Consider the following 18,983-nt stretch of genomic DNA (forward strand, 5'->3'; position numbering starts at 1 on the left):
GTAAGGCCTAGCAAGGCTCGAAGAGCCTGGGAGTGGGAGCTTGGGGGGAGCCGGAAGGGAGAGGACCTAACTCCAGCCGGAGGGGGAGGACTTTTGCTGCAAGAGGTGGGTGCCTGGAGGAGGAAAAAACTGCCTTATGTTTGTCTGGTTGTCTGCAAGTGGAGGAATAGAACATGCAAGCATTGAGGGCTGTGAGAGACTGAACTTTGAGGGGAGGAAGACCTGTACCTACTCTGTCCTCCCTTGCTTCGCCTAGGTTAGCTAACACTGCCCACAGCCAGCTGATTGACAGACGTTTACCATTGTTCCTGAACTGTGCCTGGGCTGCCCAGGTGAAGACTCCTCCCCCTGCAGCGGAACATTGGAACCCCCCCCCCACCCCACCTCAAGAAACCCCCCACCTTTGCCCTCTCTGTCTCCCCCTCCCCTCCCCCCACCCCTCACTCTCCCCTACTCTCACTCCCCTTTGCTCTGTTTATTGTGTATATTCTACCTCTACCAGGTTGGGTGTAGCATTCCCCAACGGCAGCGACAACCTCTTCACCAGTGGCGGGGCCCGCTCGGCCCTCCTATGCAGGTGTGGCGTCCTCTTCGACCCCTGCGTCTCCTGCCACCCCATCACCATTTAAATTGCTGACACGTCAGCTTGGGGTGAAGGGCTACACCCTCCCCACAATGACCATCGAGGCCTGCGTAAAGGCTCCAGCCGGGGTTGTCAGCCCCTCGGCCGTAGTCGCAGCCTCAAAAATGTACGGGAAGGCCATATTCTTTTGAAAGGCTGAGCGGGCGGTGCACCACGCCCTCAAAAAGGGACTCTTAGTGGGCGGGACGTTCTTGGCGGTGAACCCTCTGGAGGCTAATATTATCAAAAGCCCCACCCTTCGTCCGTGATGTGCTCCTCCTCCCCCACCTCTTTCACGTGTACTCCTTCCAGCACCAGATTTTTGTACGCTTGGCTCAAGAGGAGTGCACCAAGGGGGATTTTGATGTCATCGTTGAGAGGGCGAATGGCATGTGGTGCCATGTCTGCAAGGAGATGGGGCACGTGAGGAAGGACTGCTCCACCTCCAAGGCCACCAATAACATCCAGGCGGCTACGGCTGGCACCGCCGCTCCTCCCCCCCGCCACCACTCCATCTACCTCCCCGCAAGGGGTGGTGCCGCTGGCAGTCACCACCACCTCGGCTGCTGGCGGGGGAGAGACCCTGCACTGTAAGAAGGTGCGTAGGAAGGCCCGCCACCTGGAGGCAGCCCCCCCAAACCCACCCTGGTCTCCAGACCCCTGAAGACACCGGCTCGGGGGAACAAAAATCATCCAGCCCTGGCGACATGTCCGCGTATGCTCCCGGGCCTGTGTGCGCCTCAGCGCCATGTGCTGGGCCCGGCATCATCCCCGTGCGGGTTCCCAGGCCTGGTGGCAGTGGGGTGCGCGACCCCGAGCCGGTGGTCCTATTAAAGAGGGTGGACCGGCCCAAACCACAGAGCGCCCGGAGGGGCTGGACCAATCGGCGGGGGCCTCGCAGATGGTGGTCTCCCCAGCCCCCAGCCTACCCCAGAAGAGACCCCACCCCTTGGAGGGGGAGGACCTCACGACTCGAGAGGTCAGATATGTCCCCTCCCCCAGTAAAGTGGCATCTCTGCCCCGTAAGTCCTCGCTCTGCCCTCTGGAGGAAGCCCAAATCCCTGTCCCCTTGCTGCAGCCCCCTGAGCAGGGCCCTTCGGAGGTCGGTGAGGGTATCACCCCTGTGGAGGTGCCCCACCCCGACCCACTTTGTACCGACAAAGTGCCACCTGGCCCGCCAAGGGACAGCAGCAGTCCCTTCATGGCCCTGACCGCTGGGCCATCGGGCGGTGGTTGTGAGGAGGGCCTCCAGGCTACCTTCATGCTAGGTCCGGAGCTTTTTCCAGACTCGCTGGGCAACCCAGTGCCTGGTGGGTGGGGGGTGGGGGGGGCGGTGTGGTGGAGCGGGGCTCAGAGCCACCACCACCCTTTGGCCCATGTCCCCAAGAGGAGACCAGACAGAGGACCCCTCTGCCCTGGATTCTGGGAGTGAATAGAGGTGGAGGCGGAGCCAACCGGCAGCTCCGAACCAGCCCCTGTACACAATACTGGGGAGGGGCTGGAAGCAACGACCTGGAGGAGGACGGGGTTTCAGTGGTGAGCACCAGGGACGACTTAAGAGTCGTTGTCAGCTGAGGTGGTGAATCCCCTGGTGCCCCCCACTGATTCTCCCCTCATCCCTTTATGGGAACTCCAAGATTTTTTTAGCGAGTAATCGTGGTCGCTGAGACAGGGTCCAGTCAGCCCTGGACCGGTGGCATTCATATCCACTGGTGTTCTGGCCCATCCACAAGGCCCTAAAAGCCCCTGGGCTGGACCGGAATGCTAAGAGGATGGTCCACACGTTTCTCGCTGGGCTCCTGAAGGAGAGGAAGGATTAAAATAGTCCTTGCACTTTGCATTAGGTGGTGGTAGCACATACTTCCAACAATGAAGACTACCATAGCCAGCCTCAACATCAACTGCAGCAGGGACCAATAGCGCAGGTTCCAGAACTTCTCGGTCCTCAGGGACTGGAAGTATGCAACGTGCTTCCTGCAGGAAACCCAAACCATTCCGGGAGACAAAGCTATGTGGCTCCTGGAGTGGCAGTGGGGGTGTCTACATGAGTCACCTAGCCTCCAATTCTGGCGGGGTGGCTATCTTGTTGGCCCCACATTTTCAGACAGAGATCTTGGGGGTCAAGGAGCCGGTGCCAGGCCGGTTGCTGCACCTCACTGTGCACCTAGGGGCCATGGCGCTTCACTTTGTGAATCTGCATGCACCCAAGCGCACAGCAGCAAGCAAGCTTCTTTGAGGAAGTGTCCACTCACCTCGGTTCCATTGACGTGGGCAAGTGCATCGTCCTCGGTGGGGGTGGATTTTAACTGTACCCTCGGGGCCAGGGACCGTCACGGTGCCTAGCACCGCCCGCTAGGTGTGAGTAAGTTGAGGGACCTGGTCGGGTCCTTCGACTTGGTGAACATCTGGCGACATCTCCATCCGGACTCAAGCGTTGTCCCCTTTTAGTCACCTGGAGTTGGAACGTCCAGACTCGACCGTCTTTACATTTCCAAGGTTTTCGTGACCTGCGTTCCATCGGCTGCTGTGCACGGACCACTGTCTGGTGTGGGCAGAACTTATTCCGTTCTGCGCTCGGACGGGGTCCGCGTACTTGCACTTTAACAACCTGCTGCTGGAGTATGAGTGGTTCCTGGATTCGTTCCGTCATTTCTGGGCTGGCTGGAGTAGGAAGCGGGGAGGCTTTCCCTCCTTGAGGCTATGGTGGGATGTGGGCAAGGCTGACAAACGCGCCTTCTGTCAGGAGTATGTGAGGGGCGTCGACCAAGAGGCGGAAATCCAGGGTCGAGGAGTTGGAGAAGGAGGTGCTTGACCTGGAGACATGTACCATCAGCCCAATGCGACCCAGCCCTGAGGCTGGTGCACGAAGAGAAAGGGGGGGGCGCTGCAGGACTTGCAACTCGTCGGGTCTCTAGGCGCGTACGTGAGGTCACAGATCCAGTTCCTTAGGACCCTGGACCATGGCTCCCCCTTCGTCTACTCGCTGGACAAAAGGCATGGGGTCCATCAGCAGCTCCTTATGCCCGTGACTACTATACTGCCCTTTTCTCTCCGGATCTGTCCAGCGAGGATGCTCGCAGAGTTTTGTGGGGGGACCTGCCGCAGGTCGGCCCGGAGGGCACTGGAAAGCTTGACTCTGCTCTAAGCCTGGGAGAGCCAGCTGGCACCCTCGACAGCCTCTCCAGGGGCAAGTCCCTGGGGATGGACGGGCTGACTATGGAGTTCTTCAGGGCATTCTGGGGAATGACTATGCAGGGGTCCTGGGGGAGAGTATCACAACTGGGGAGATGCCCCTCTCGTGGTGCAGGGCCGTGATTGCCCTGCTACCTAAGAAGGAGAATCTCCGCCACCTTAAGAACTGGCGCCCGGTCTCCCTCCTCAGCACGGATTACAAGGTCTTTGCCAGGGCAATGTCTTCTCACCTTGACACTGTGTTGGACCACATGATCCACCCTGACCAATCATACACAGTCGTGGGCCACACCATCTTTGATAACATCCATCTGGTCTGGAACATTATTCACCTTTCCCAGAGGACTGGTCTATCGAGCACCTTCCTGTCTCTTGACCAGGAGAAGGCGTTCGATAGAGTGTATCACAAATATTTATTCAGGACTCTGTGAGCATTCGGGTTCTGGATGCATTTCATTGCCCGGATCCGACTTCTGTACGTTGCTGCAGAGTGTCTAGTTAAAGTTAATGGGTCCCTGACAACGCCCCTTTGCTTTGGGAGAGGAGTGCATCAGTGCTGCCCCCTGACGGCCAATTGTATTCTTTCTGCGTGGAGCTTTTCCTGCACCTCTTGCGGAGGAGGTTGTTGGGATTGGTTCTGCGTGGGCCGGGGATCGTGGTGGTCCTCTCGGCTTACGCTGATGTCGTGCTCCTCATGTTCACTGACCCGACTGACCTGCGGAGGATACGCAAGTGCCAGGAGGTGTACTCTGCCACGTCCTCTGCCAGGATCAACTGGGACAAGTGTTCTGGACTCCTGGTCGGTCAGTGGCAGATGGATCCCCTACCAGAGGAGCTCAGGCCTTTCACCTGGAGCAGGACCAGCCTCCTCCACCTGGGAGTCCACCCCTGCCCTGCTGAGGAATCCTGGCCAGCGAACTGGCAGGAGCTGGAGGCCAAAGTCACCACTAGCCTGCGGCGCTAGACAGGACTGCTCTGGGTGCTGTCTTACCAGGATAGAGTTCTAGTCATAAAGCAGCTGATTGCCGCCAAGTAGTGGCAACGGCTGGTTACTTTGGCCCCTCCCCCAGAGTTTGTCACAAAAATCCAGAGAATGCTCGTCAATTTCTTCTGGGACAAAAGGCTGTGCTAAGTCGCTGCAGAGGTTCTGAGTCTCCCGCTTAGGGAGGGCAGTCAGGCGCTGGTGTGCCTACGCACCCAGGTGGTGACGTTCCACCTTCAGGCCCTGTAGCGATACCTTTACGTCGAGGCCCCGCTGAGATGGTGTGCCCTGGTGACGTATTTCTTCCGCCAGGTGCACGGCCTGAATTATGATGTGCAGCTCCTGTTTGTAGACCGGAGTGGCCTTCATGGCTCCTTGCATGCGTTGCCTGTCTTTTACCAGGACCTGATCAAAGTCTGGAACATGGTCGCCACATGACACAACTCTCCGCCGTCAGGAATAGTGACTATCGTCAGAGAGCCCCTGCTCAGGAATCCGCCCTTCCATCCATTTCAGTGGCTGTGGCTGCCAGGGTAACCAGGATCAGGGACATGCTGGGTGTAGGAGGAGTGGGCTGGATACTACCACAGGAGTTGGCACATTGCACGTCTATGGACATCTGTCTTCTGGCCAACGTCATTCAAGACTTTAGGACGGTTGTGCTTGGCCCCGACGTCATTCTGGGTCTCGAGGTGGCGCAGGTGCCATCTGCGCGTACCCCTGTTCGGACGGAATTTCACATTGACCCCAAGCCCCGAACCGTCCCTAGGGAGCCAGTGCCCTGCAACCTTAGTTGCCTCGCGGAAATGCCCTCTGTGGCCTTTAGTACTGCGCAGAAGGGTTTCCTGTATGGGCTGCTGCTGCACACCCTTCACTTCCTTGCCCTTGCTCGCCGGCCGGACACACCCTGGTGTGCCTTGTTGCTGTCCAGTGGCGGAGGTCCCCAGTGCAGGGCCCTCTACAGTGGTGTCCTCCCCCCCTGTCCATTGAGGGGCATGGGGTGGAAGGTGTTGCACGCAGCAGTCCCATATAACCGTAGGTTGTGTCGGTTCACGGACTACCAAGATACCTGCGCCTTTTGCGACCTTGTCGAATCCATGGACCATGTCTATATAGAGTGTTGTAGGCAGCACCTCTTACAGTTATTAAAAAAACCTTTTACTGTTGTTTTATTTGCACTTCAGTCTCACGCTCCTGATCTATGGGCACCTGGTCCAGTGAAGGGCCGGGAAGGAGGAAGACCTCCTCGTGAACCTGCTCCTGGGCCTGGCCAAGTTGGTCATTAACAGTGGGTGATCAAGGCGGTCATCCAACTTGACTCTTCCCCTCTTCCGCAGCTATGTTTGCAGCCGGGTGTCCCTAGAGAGGGATCACACAATGTCTGCCCCTGTCTGTGATGACTTTGGTGGGTGTTTTCTGGAGGTCCGAGACTTGGTGGGCCCTGGCCTGCTTTTAGGGTCCTGCTGTGTGGCAGTGGCACCCTCCTCGGCCTGTGAAGCTGGAGCTGTGGAGGTCACAGGAAGAGGGGATTCAAATGGGCCGGTCACTCCCAGAGTCACCTGGGTGGGTGGCCCCGGAGTGTGCACCAGCAAATCCTCCTCCCTATGGGTGCCCGAGCGCCCCTGGCTGACTCCATGAGCGGAAGGGGCAGCTGGAGTGAGATCAAGCTGCCCATCACCCGTCTCGCATACTCACTGTTGGAGGCCAACTATGGCATCAGTGATGGAGTTAAGCCCGTGCAGGAGTGATGTCCTGGACGAAGGTCTCCATGGTGGCTGCCATCCTGCCAGTGTTGACCTCAATGCGTTGCAATGCCGGCACTATCACCTCAGCCTGAAGACAGGCGGACTCCTCCATTGTGCTTTGCAATCTGAGGAGTGCAGTGGACATCCCTTCCTGATGTTCCCGAGCTTGCCTTTGCAGCTCCAGCAACTGTGACATGACTGAGTCCAGGGGCTTGTCATCTGACTCGAACTCAGCAACGTTCTGGCCTCCAGCAGTCCTCCAAGTGCCGGGGACCTGGGAAGTCCCTGTCTCCACCTGCTGTGGATCAGAAAGTGCGATGTGCTCACCAGATTGTGATCCCGAGGCTACTCTAAAGCTGGGTCCCACCGAGGTGTGTGTCTCTGCGCTGGTGGAGGGTGTGGGTGAGCGCTGTGACGGGACTTCAGGGAGGGTGCCTCCAGATTCCTCTTCAGAGGTTTTTTTGAGGCTTGATTGGAAGCCCTGGATCATGGACTCTGTTGGCTGTTTCCCAGATGTGCCTGCGAAAGCAAGGAGAGATAATTAGAGCATGGCAGTGGCCTGTGAAACAGGACACATCACTCATAGCATGGTTGTCTGATGGATGTTGCACTGCTGGATCCTCACTTGGTAGAGCAGCACCGACCTCACCATCAGCACAGGACCGGTCCAGATCATCGCCGGCTAGCTGGATGGCTCTGTTTTTGAATTATGTCAGAACTTTGATATCCAGCATCCCTCCACCTGTCTGCGAACTATCCCTCCTATTGTGAGCCAATTTGTTCTGCATGGATATGGATGCGGATAGTGTAACAGGATTCCTGCCGGGCCAGATGATAAGTATGCCTGGCCTGTGTGGGTGGTGAGTGATCCCATGGATGAGATGAGGACAATGACGGTGTGTGTGAAAGAGCGAATGGTGATGTCCATTGTACTGGCAGTGAGTGAGGGCCCTGTGGCTGTGTGATGGGTTTGTGAGTGTGTGAGTTGGGAGTGATGAAAAGAGTGACTTACCCTGGGGGAATGGAGGAGATCATTCATCTTTTTGCGGCACTGGGTGGCTGTCCTCCTCTGCAGGGTGTTTGTGCTGACCACCGCTGCCTCCACCTCCCAAGCCAGGTTGGTGACTTTGCTGCCCATCCTGCGGCCAGTGTGGGGGCAGAGCACATATCGGCAGGCCTCCACGGCATCCAGCAGTCGCTCGAGGGACCCATCATTGAAGCGGGGGGGCTGCAGTCTTTTATCCTTTGCTGGCCATGTCTCCCGGGCAGCGGTGGTGAACTGGTGGTGATGAGCGTTTTGCTAGCGGCTGCCGGCATGATGCAACAGTGGGGTGATGATGGGCGGGCAAATGAGAGCTTGCTCCCTGTGGAAACAGCGTGTTTTGCGGGAGTGAATAAGTAATGAGGCGGGCTTGGGGCAATACGGCGTGAAAACCCGCCATTTTCGTCAGCGAGTAGGACTCCAATTTCCCCGCTGTTACCGTACTTAGTGCAATTCTGGGAAAATTTCACCCGAATCATCTCATCATGCATGTCATCGTCATTTTCTGGCCTGTCCACTATCTCATGTTTGTTTCTGATGGGATACTAGATGGTCATTCTCACTGCTTGAAGGTATCCGTTGTGTACAGTCTGCTTGGATCAATGCACGGCTCTTTGTAGCTGCATCAGCCTTTGCTCTAGTGCACTGCTGCTGCCAATGGCACCTTCTACCACATTCCTTGCAGAGTTGTGTATGCAGAAGGTCAGACTTTCCACATGTCTTGCTAGCTTCAGGTGTTCTTGTGAGTGCTTCAACAATTCACTCTTGTGAGTGCTTCAACATTTGATAATAGATCAATGAAGTTTACAGGTCCCTCGAGGATTGCTTCATAGTAGCTCTTCAATGCTATATGTTTTGGGCTTGTCTAGTAGACCTTTCTGGAAAGCCTCCCTGGGAGTGGATGTGATCACTAACTCAACAACTCTGTCTGCTAATTCTGCATTTGAAAAATCACCGTACGTACCCTTTTCTCTGCATCTGCTGACGAAGCCATCTATGGATTCTGTCGGCTGTTGTCGAAATAGAATGAGAATCCATAGCTCTGTATGCTGTTTAAAAATTTTAAATTCAGATAGTAGGTCAGCTGCAATTCAGACTGAGGAATCTTGTGGACATTTTGACAATGCCCCTTTGACCGACCTTCCCTCTCCTGTAATATCCGGAATGAGCGTCACTGTAGCTGCTTTCACACACTTTTCTGGAGCTCCGCCCATTTATAATCGCAACCCTCTATGGCCTGAGTTTTGTGATGGTTTTGTTTTGTTTTGTTTGACACTCCCTCACTCAGTATCAATCCGGCCTACAGCCTGGTCATACACCTTTCCCCACTGAGCTAACCCGGTGCTGGTCCTCTCAACGCACTGTCCCACTCACTGAATTGACAGGGCATGTGCTGCAATCTCACCACGAGGGACCTGTCTGCTTACCAGCTCTTTACTTGAGCACTATACCAGCCTGTGTCTTCAAAGCTTTGCTGTGCAGTTACCACACTGAGATTTCAACACTCTCTGATGCTGTGAACTCCATTGCGGTCTGACCAGAACATAGACGGTTGTCTCATGCCATCTAGCATGATCCAAAACTGTTCACCATGTCGTACCTGTGCTTAACCTTGCTGCTATGCTGTTTTACCACTGCTGAACACCATGTCGTGTTTTTGTAACGATAGAAAGGCACCAATCTCTCATAAGCGATTGTGCAAACATGTTGTGGGTTCATTTATTAAGACTAGGCACATAAACATTTATACAAAGGTAGAAAATTTGAAGACATCAGCAGAGCTGTGTATGCTGTGTTCTGCTCCAGCTGAAGTGAAACTGAGACTGGATTACATGGCACACTTCGCTTCTAGTAATACATGCTGCTGTCCCTTAAAGGCATATTAATAGAAACATAGAAAATAGGAGCAGCAGTGGGTTACTTGGCCTTTTGAGCTTGCTCTGACATTAAATATGGCTGATCCTCTATCTCAACACCATACTCCCACTCTGTCCCCATACCCCTTGATGCCTTTAGAGTCTAGAAATCTATCTATTTCCTTCTTTAATATATTCAGTGACTTGGCCTCCACAGCCTTTATATATTTCAATGAGATCCCCTCTCATTTCTCTAAACTCCAGTGAAAAAAGACGTAATCGGCCCAATCTCTCCTCATACGACAATCCTTCCATCTCAGGAATCAGTCTGGTGAACCTTCATTGCACTCCCTCTATGGCAAGAATTTCCTTTCTTTAGGTAAGGAGACCAAAACTGCACACAATACTCCAGGGGCAGGATTTTCCGTTGGTCAGGCAGGCGGGCCCAGGAGCGGCCAGGAAACAGTCCACCACCTGTGATCGGCCCCCGACCGCAATTTCACGTTGGCCGGTCAATTAACGCCCAGCCAATGTGAAAGGCGTGCTGATAAACTCAGCGCTGCCGGGAGGGGCGCAAGCGCTAAAGTCTGCACATGGGTGGGGGAGCGCATACTGAAAGCTCCCTGAAGGCACAGAGTTGCCTCAGGGAGCTGAAGAATTGTGGAAACAAAAATAAAGAATTTTAAAATGAGAGAAACATGTCCCCACATGTGACTCAGTCACATGAACAGGGGCATATTAAAAATGATGTTTAAAATTTTTCTTTTAATTACTGCTGGAAACCTCATCCCGCCCGTGGATGAGGTTTCATAAAAAATCCAAAGGCCGCCTGGCCAATTCGCCTGCCTGCCAACTGTAAGGTTGGACGGGCAGTGACAAATAGCTTTTAATTATTTGATTAAGGGCCTTAGTAGGCAACTTAATTGTCGGCGGGTGTGCCTGCCGACCGAACTATTGTGCAAGTGCATGATGGTGTCCGGACGCTCGCCTGACATCACCTCGCGCTATTTTACGCCCAATTGGGTCAGGCGTGCACCCGCCCGCAGGGCGTAAAATCCTGCCCCAGGTGTGGTCTCATCAAGGCCCTGTACAGCTGCAATAAGACATCCTTGCTCCTGTACTCAAATCCTCTTGCATTGAAGGCCAATGTACCATTTGCCTTCTTAACAGCTTGCTGCACCTGCATGCTTGCTTTGAGTGACTGGTGTACAAGGACACCCAGGTCCCTTTGTACATCAACATTTCCCAATATTACCATTTAAATAATACTCTGCCATTCTGCTATTCCTACCAAAATAACACCACACTTATCCACGTTACACTGCATCTGCCATGTATTTGTCCACTCACGCAACCTGTCTAAATCACCTTGAAGCCTCTTCAACCTTCCTCATCGCTCACATTCCCACCAAGTTTCATGTCATCAGTAAACTTGGAAATATTGCATTTGGTTCCCTCATCCAAATCATTGATATATTGTGAATAGCTGGGGCCCAAGCATTGATCCCTGCGGTATCCCACTCGTCACCATCTGCCACCCCAAAAAAAGACCCATTTATTCCTACTCTATGTCCTCTGTCTGCTAACCAATTCTCAATCCATGCCAATACATTACCCCCAATTCCATATGCTTTAATTTTACACACTAACCTCTTATGTGGGACTTTGTCAAAAGCTTTCTGAAAATCCAAATACACCAGATCTAGTGGTTGTCCCTTTTCTATTCTGCTAGTTACGTCCTCAAAAAAACTCCAGTAGGTTTGTCAAACATGATTTCCCTTTCAAAAATCCATGTTGACTTTGTCTAAACCGTTGATATTTTCTAAGTTCCCTGTGTCACACCCTTATATTTCAACAGGTTTCACAATCCCTTGAGCTGCCACAAAACTAACAGTGGTTGAGCCATTTGATGATTTCATCTATTTAGTGTATGTGTCTGCCTTCTTCTTCAGCTCCTCCACAATTTACTTTCTGGCACTTCCGCTGGATAATATTTGGGAAAGGCAATGTGTCATTTTTAGTAAAATGCCTCTGAAGATTTGATTTTTTTTTTGTTGTCGGCAAATTTCTCATTGCATAAATGATACGCAGAGGTCAGCCGAATTCAGGATGAATGTGAATGAATCAGCCCACTCGTTTTGAAACTCTTGGTTTTCATCTTCGATTTTTCTCTTCTTTATAGCCATTTCAGCCCCTCTAATTATACCAATTTTTTTTCCAAATTAAATGCAAACGTCAGTCAGTTTAAAATGTCTGTCGACATTAATATTCAACATTGCACTACTAATGAATACCCCAAACTTGTTTCCTGTAATAAATTACAATTTTTTTGTTACAAAATAGCCTCAAAACAAGGGCCACAGTTAGTTGCTTTATTGATGTTCATGTCTATGCTTGTGAGCGAATCGCACGAACGGCTAGCGGGTGATACATAAGCCATTAACACGTTGGCATATGATGTCATTTTGCTTGACAAAATAGTAACTTGCTATGACTTTTGATCCAAGCAAGTTTTCGATAGTATTTCATAGTTTTGTGATTAAACATTTTCACAAGTTCTAGCTGTTATCTGTTAAAATATCCATTGACAGAGATATTTTACATATTTCTAGTCTTATTAAATTATAACTACAGATAACTATTTTCTGAAAATATGTTTGATCGATCAAGGTGTGGAGCCACATGAGTCATAAATGAGCCGCATGCAGCTGTCAACCCTTGTCTTAGCTGCGCTTAAAAAGGACAAGTGTCTGCAGTTAACATAGGTATTGATTTGAAAAATGCTATGGACAGGCACCTACATGTTAGCAGCTGCACATTAAATTTTGCATTGGGAACTGTTGAGAGCCCCTTGGGCTGTACAGCTCAAAATGAATGTCTGCATTGAATGCTAATTGTATTATAAATGTATTGAAGCACCTCAGAGTGCAACATGATGTATGTTGACAACTCCAATACCATTGTCTGATTGTCTGCATTGACCATATTGAAATGATTGTAATATTCATTGATTGTATTGATGCACCTTGTGATACATGTTGTACAGTTGAATCTGATTGTACATATGTGATGGTGATTTTGAAATGGTTTGGAATGTTCTTCCAGATATTTTATGAATGAAGTATATTTTTTCCAAAAAAAAAAAAAAATTTTGCATTGCAAGATGTAGAGTACCCATGTCCTTATAAAACAGCATATCTTCTGATTTACTGTGAGCATTGGCATGGAAGAGCTGTTAGGCCTTGAGTCTTATTACAAGGCTATGTTTCTCTTAAAAAAATGGATCCCTGGTGGAATTTACCACTCCCACCAGTGGCGGAAATTGTGATGAGCAAGGGCACTAAATTTGGAGCGTTTGCAAAAGTCAGTTTCCCGCCAGTAGGAAATTAGTTTGAAATTTTGTTCTCTCAACTTCGGTGGATTAAAGGTGGATTCACTTTCCCGCTGATCTATGTTGGGAACTACATTTGCATTCAGTTGCATCTCATGAATGCTTATTAAAAGGCAAACTCGCCAGAATCACATCCCCCCGTCCAAATTAAGTGCCCCACGAGCAGGTAATTCGAACGGTCTGTTTCCCGATTGTATATGAGTGGCATGAACCTGGCGAGCCTCACTTCATCAACGGCTTTGAGGTATGTGGACATTGCTTTCGCCTACCTTTAACAGCGCTGCTGCAATATTTCAGTACTTCTCTGATAGTGCACCAAGGCTGGTGCCCGGGAGACTGGGGGTGGAGCATGACTGGGGGTGGACTAATGCAACAGGAGAGGGAAGGGGCGAATGCAGAGGCATGACTGGGGGTGGGCTGATGGAAAACAGGGCGGGGGGGAAGACTGTTATGGGGCAAGAGTTATAAAATGTCCAATGAGGAGTCAGAGATTGTCCTGGGGCTGAGACGGAATCTTATAATCGGTGACACACACATGTAAAAGGGAGGTGACTGACGCCTTTTTCAATAAAGCTTACCATTATGTGCAGTTCAGCACGGATGAAGCAAGCCAGGCTGCCAGAGCTGTGGGATTCACTGAAATCTCAGGCTTTCCACATGTGCAGGGCGCCATAGACTGCACACATAGAAACATAGAAACTAGAAGCAGGAGTAGGCCATTCGGCCCTTCGAGCCTGCTCTGCCATTCAATATGATCACGGTTGATCCTCTATCTCAACACCATATTCCCGCTTTCTCTCCATACCCCTTGATGCCCCTAATATCCAAATATTTATCAATTTCTTTCTTGAATATAAAAGCAAAAAATTGCGGATGCTGGAAATCCAAAACAAAAACAAAAATACCTGGAAAAACTCAGCAAACCTGACAGCATCTGCGGAGAGGAACACAGTTGACGTTTCGAGTCCGAATGACCCTTCAACAGAACTAAGTAAAAGTAGAAGAGAGGTGAAATATAAGCTGGTTTAAGGGGAGGTTGGGACAAGTAGAGCCAGTGATAGGTGGAGATAACCAAAAGATGTCACAGACAAAAGGTCAAAGAGGTGTTGAAGGTGGTGATATTATCTAAGGAATGTGCTAATTAAGGATAAGAAGCAGGACAAGCAAGGTACAGATAGCCCTAGTGGGGGTGGGGTGGGGTGAAGGAATCGAAAAAGGCTAAAAGGTAGAGATAAAACAATGGATGGAAATACATTTAAAAATAATGGAAATTGGTGGGAAAAGAAAAATCTATATAAATTATTGGGAAAAAAAGGGGGGGATCGGAAAGGGGGTGGGGATGGAGGAGAGAGTGCATGATCTAAAATTGTTGAACTCAATATTCAGTCGGAATGACTACAATGCAGCATTTCACTTGCACTTCCCTCAATTTAGTCTACTGCATTTGTTACTCCCAATGCGGTTTCCTCTACATTGGAGAGACCAAACGCAGACTGGGTGACCGCTTTGCAGAACACCTTCGATCTGTCCGCAAGCATTACCCAGACCTCCCTGTCGCTTGCCATTTCAACACTCCACCCTGCTCTCATGCCCACATGTTAATTCATTGGCCTGCTGCATTGTTCCAGTGAAGCTCAACGCAAACTGGAGGAACAGCACCTCATCTTCCGACTAGGCACTTTACAGCCTTCTGGACTGAATATTGAGTTCAACAATTTTAGATCATGAACTCTCTCCTCCATCCCCACCCCCTTTCCGATCTCCCCGCCCCCCCCACCCCACCCCCCACCCCCCCCGCCCCCCTCCACTTTTTTTCCAATAATTTATATAGATTTTTCTTTTCCCACCAATTTCCATTATTTTTAAATGTATTTCCATCCATTGTTTTATCTCTACCTTTTAGCCTTTTTCGATTCCTTCACCCCACCCCACCCCCACTAGGGCTATCTGTACCTTGCTTGTCCTGCTTTCTACCCTTAATTAGCACATTCCTTAGATAATATCACCACCTTCAATACCTCTTTGTCCTTTTGTCTGTGACATCTTTTGGTTATCTCCACCTTACCAAGAAAGTAGATGAAGGAAAGGCTGTGGATGTTGTCTACATGGACTTCAGTAAGGCCTTTGACAAGGTCCCACATGGGAAGTTAGTTCAGAAGGTTCAGACACTTGGTATCCATGGAGAGGTTGTAAACTGGATTCGAAATTGGCTGTGTGGGAGAAGACAGAGAGTGGTAGTGGATGATTGCTTCTCAGACTGGAGGTCTATGACTAGTGGTGTGCCTCAGGGATCTGTACTGGGACCATTGTTATTTGTTGTCTATATCAATGATTTGGATGATAATATGGTGAATTGGATCAGCAAGTTTGCTGATGACACTAAGATTGGAGGCGTTGTGGACAGCGAGGAAGGCTTTCAAAGCTTGCAGAGAGATCTGGACCAACTGGAAAAATGGGCCAGAAAATGGCAGATGGAATTTTATGCGGAAAAGTGTGAGGTGTTACATTTTGGAAGGTCAAACCAAGGTAGGACATACACAGTAAATGGTAGGGCATTGAGGAGTGCGGAGGAACAAAGGGATCTAGGAGTTCAGATACATAATTCCCTGAAAGTGGCGTCACAGGTAGACAAGGTTGTAAAGAAAGCTTTTGGCATACTGGCCTTCATAAATCAAAGTATTGAGTATAGGAGTTGGGGTGTTATGGTGAGGCTGTATAAGACATTGGTGAGGCCAACTTTGGAGTATTGTGTACAGTTCTGGTCGCCTAACTACAGGAAGGATATCAGTAAGATTGAGAGAGTGCAGAGAAGATTTACTAGGATGTTGCCGGGTCTTAAGGAGTTGAGTTACAGGAAAGATTAAACAGGTTAGGACTTTATTCCTTGGAGCGTAGAAGAATAAGGGGAGATTTGATAGAAGTTTACAAAATTGTGAGGGGTATAGACAAAGTAAATGCAAGTAGGATCTTTCCACTAAGATTAGGAGAAATAAACACAAGAGGACATGGCTTTAGGGTGAAAGGGGAAAGGTTTAGGGGGAACATTAGGGGGAACTTCTTCACTCAGAGAGTGGTGAGAGTGTGGAACGAGCTACCATCTGACATGGTAAATGCGGGTTCACTCTTAAGTTTTAAGAATAAATTAGATAGATACATGGATGGGAGAGGTCTGGAGGGTTATGGACTAGGTGCAGGTCAATGGGACTAGCGGAATAATATTTCGGCACAGACTAGAAGGGCCGAATGGCCTGTTTTCTGTGCTGTAGTGTTCTATGGTTCTATGGTTCTATCACTGGCTCTACTTGTCTCACCCCCCCTTAAACCAGCTTAACTTTCACCTCTCTTCTATTTTTACTTAGTTCTGTTGAAGGGTCATTCGGGCTCGAAACGTTAACTGTGTTCCTCTCCGCAGATGCTGCCAGGCTTGCTGAGTTTTTCCAGGTATTTTTGTTTTTACTCTTCTTGAATATTCTCAGTGACCCAGCCTTCTGTGGTAGAGAATTCCATAGGTTGACCACCCTCTGAGTAAAGAAATTTTTCCCCATCTCAGTCCTAAATGGCCTGCCCCGTACCCTGAGACTGTGGCCCCTGGTTCTAGACTCCCCAACCAGGGTAAACATCCTCCCTGCAGCCAGTCTGTCTAGCCCTGTTAGAATTTTATATGTTTCAATCAGATCCCCTCTCATTCTTCTAAACTCTAGTGAATACAGGCCCAGTCGAACCAATCTCTCCTCATACGACAGTCCTGCCATCCCCAGTATCAGCCTAGTGAACCTTCGCTGCACTCCCTCTATGGCAAGTATATCCTTTCTTGGGTAGGGAGGCCAAAACTGCACACAATACTCCAGATGTGGTCTCACCAAAGACCTGCATAACTGTAGCAAGACATCTCTACTTCTGAACTCAAATCCTCTTGCAATGAAGGTCAACATACCATTTGCCTTCCTAATTGCTTGCTGCACCAGCCTGTTTACTTTCATTGGCTGGTGTACAAGGACACCCAGATCACTTTGTACATCCACATTTCCCAATATATCACCATTTAAATAATACTCTGCCTTTCTGTTTCTCACAGCGAAGCATATAACTTCACATTTATCCACGTTATACTGCATCTGCTATGTGTTTGCCCCCACACATAACTTGTCTATATTGCCCTGAAGCCTCCTCTCATCCTCCACACAACTCACAACCCCGCCCAGTTTTGTGACGCCAGCAAACTTGGAAATATTGAATTTGGTTCCCTCATCCAAGTAATTTCTATATATCTTGAATATCTGGGGCCCAAGCACTGATCCCTGTGGTACACCACTAGTCATCGCCCGCCATCCGGAAAAAAATGCATTTATTCCCACTCTCTGTATCCGGTCTGTCAACCAATTCTCAATCCTTTCCAGTATATTACCCCCAATCGCATATGCTTTAATGACTTAATGCTTTAAGAGGCCACTAGCCTCTTACGTGGGACCTTATCAAAAGCCTTCCTGAAATCCAAATACACCACACCCACTGGTTCTCCCTTATCTATTCTACTTGTTACATCCTCAAAAAACTCCAGTAGGTTAGTTAAGCATGATTTCCTTTTCATAAACCCATGCTGACTTTGTCTAATCCTGTTAATGCTTTCCAAGTGTTCTGTTACCACGTCTTTGATAATAGACTCCAGCGTTTTTCCCACTATTGATGTTAGGCTAACTGGTCTGTAATTCTCTGCTTTTTTTCTCTCCCTCCTTTTTTAAATAGTGGGGTTACATTTGCCACCCTCCAATTTGTAGGAACTGCTCCAGTGTCTATAGGATTTTGGAAGATGACCACCAATACATCCAATATTTCCGGGGCCACTTCCTTTAGTACTCTGGGATGTAGGTTATCAGGCCCTGGGGATTTTTCAGCCTTTAACCCCATTAATTTCTCTAGCACCATTTTTTTACTAATACTGATTTTCTTCAATTCCTGCCTCTCACTAGTCCCTTGGTTCCCTAACATTTCTGGGAAATTATTTGTGTCCTCTTTTGTGAAGACAGAACCAAAATGTTCAATTCTTCTACCATTTCTTTGTTCTCTATTATAATTTCCCCTGTTCTGACTGTAAGGGACCTACATTTGTCTTTGCTAATCTTTTTCTCTTCACATACTTATAGAAGCTTTTACAGGCAGTTTTTTTTTTGTTTCCCCTTCTTGATCAATCTTTTTGTCCACTGTTGCTGAATTCTAAACTGCTCCCAATCCTCAGACTTGCTGCTTTTTCTGGCAATTTTATATGTCTCCTCTTTGGATCTAACACTACCCTTAATTTATTTTGCAAGCAATGGTAGAGCCACCTTTTCTGTTTTATTTTTGCACCAGATAGGAATGAATAATTGTTGTCATTCATGCATACGTTCCTTAAGTATTAGCCATTGCCTATCCACTGTCAACTCTTATAGTAAGGTTCCCCAATCCATCATTGCCAACTCGTGCCTCATACCCTTGTAGTTCCCTTTATTTAGATTCAGGACCCTAGTTTCAGAATCAACTTCTTCACTCTCCATCTTAATAAACAATTCTAACATTTTATGGTCGCTCTTCCCCAAGGGGCCCCGCACAACAAGATTGTTAATTAATCCTTTCTCATTGCACAATACCCAGACAGCTGTTCTCTAGTTGGTCCCTCAATGTGTTGGCCTAGAAAACCATCACGTACACACTCCAGGAAATCCTCCTCCACAGTATTATTGCTAGTTTGGTTTGTGCAATCTATGTGTAGATAAAAAGTCACCCATGATTACCGTTGTACCCTTATTGCATGCATCTCTAATTTCCTGCTTAATGCCTTCCCTTACATCACCATTACTGTTTGGGGGCCTATGGACAGCACCCACCAACATTTTCTGCCCCTTCACATTTCTTATCTTCACCCAAACAGATTCCACATCATGATTTTCCGAGCCAATAACATTCCTCACTCTTGCATTGATTTCCTCCTTTACTAACAATGCTACCCAACCTCCTTTCCCTATTTGTCTGTCCTTCCTAAATATTGAATACCCTTGGATGTTCAGTTCCCATCCTTGGTCACCCTGCAGCCATGTCTCCATAATTGCAATTATATCATCCCTATTTGCATTGTTAATTCATCTACCTTATTGCAAATGCTTCGCGAATTAAGATACA

This window comes from Cetorhinus maximus, chromosome 17 (genome assembly GCF_964194155.1).
Source record: "Cetorhinus maximus chromosome 17, sCetMax3.hap1.1, whole genome shotgun sequence".
NCBI classification, from domain to species: domain Eukaryota; kingdom Metazoa; phylum Chordata; class Chondrichthyes; order Lamniformes; family Cetorhinidae; genus Cetorhinus; species Cetorhinus maximus.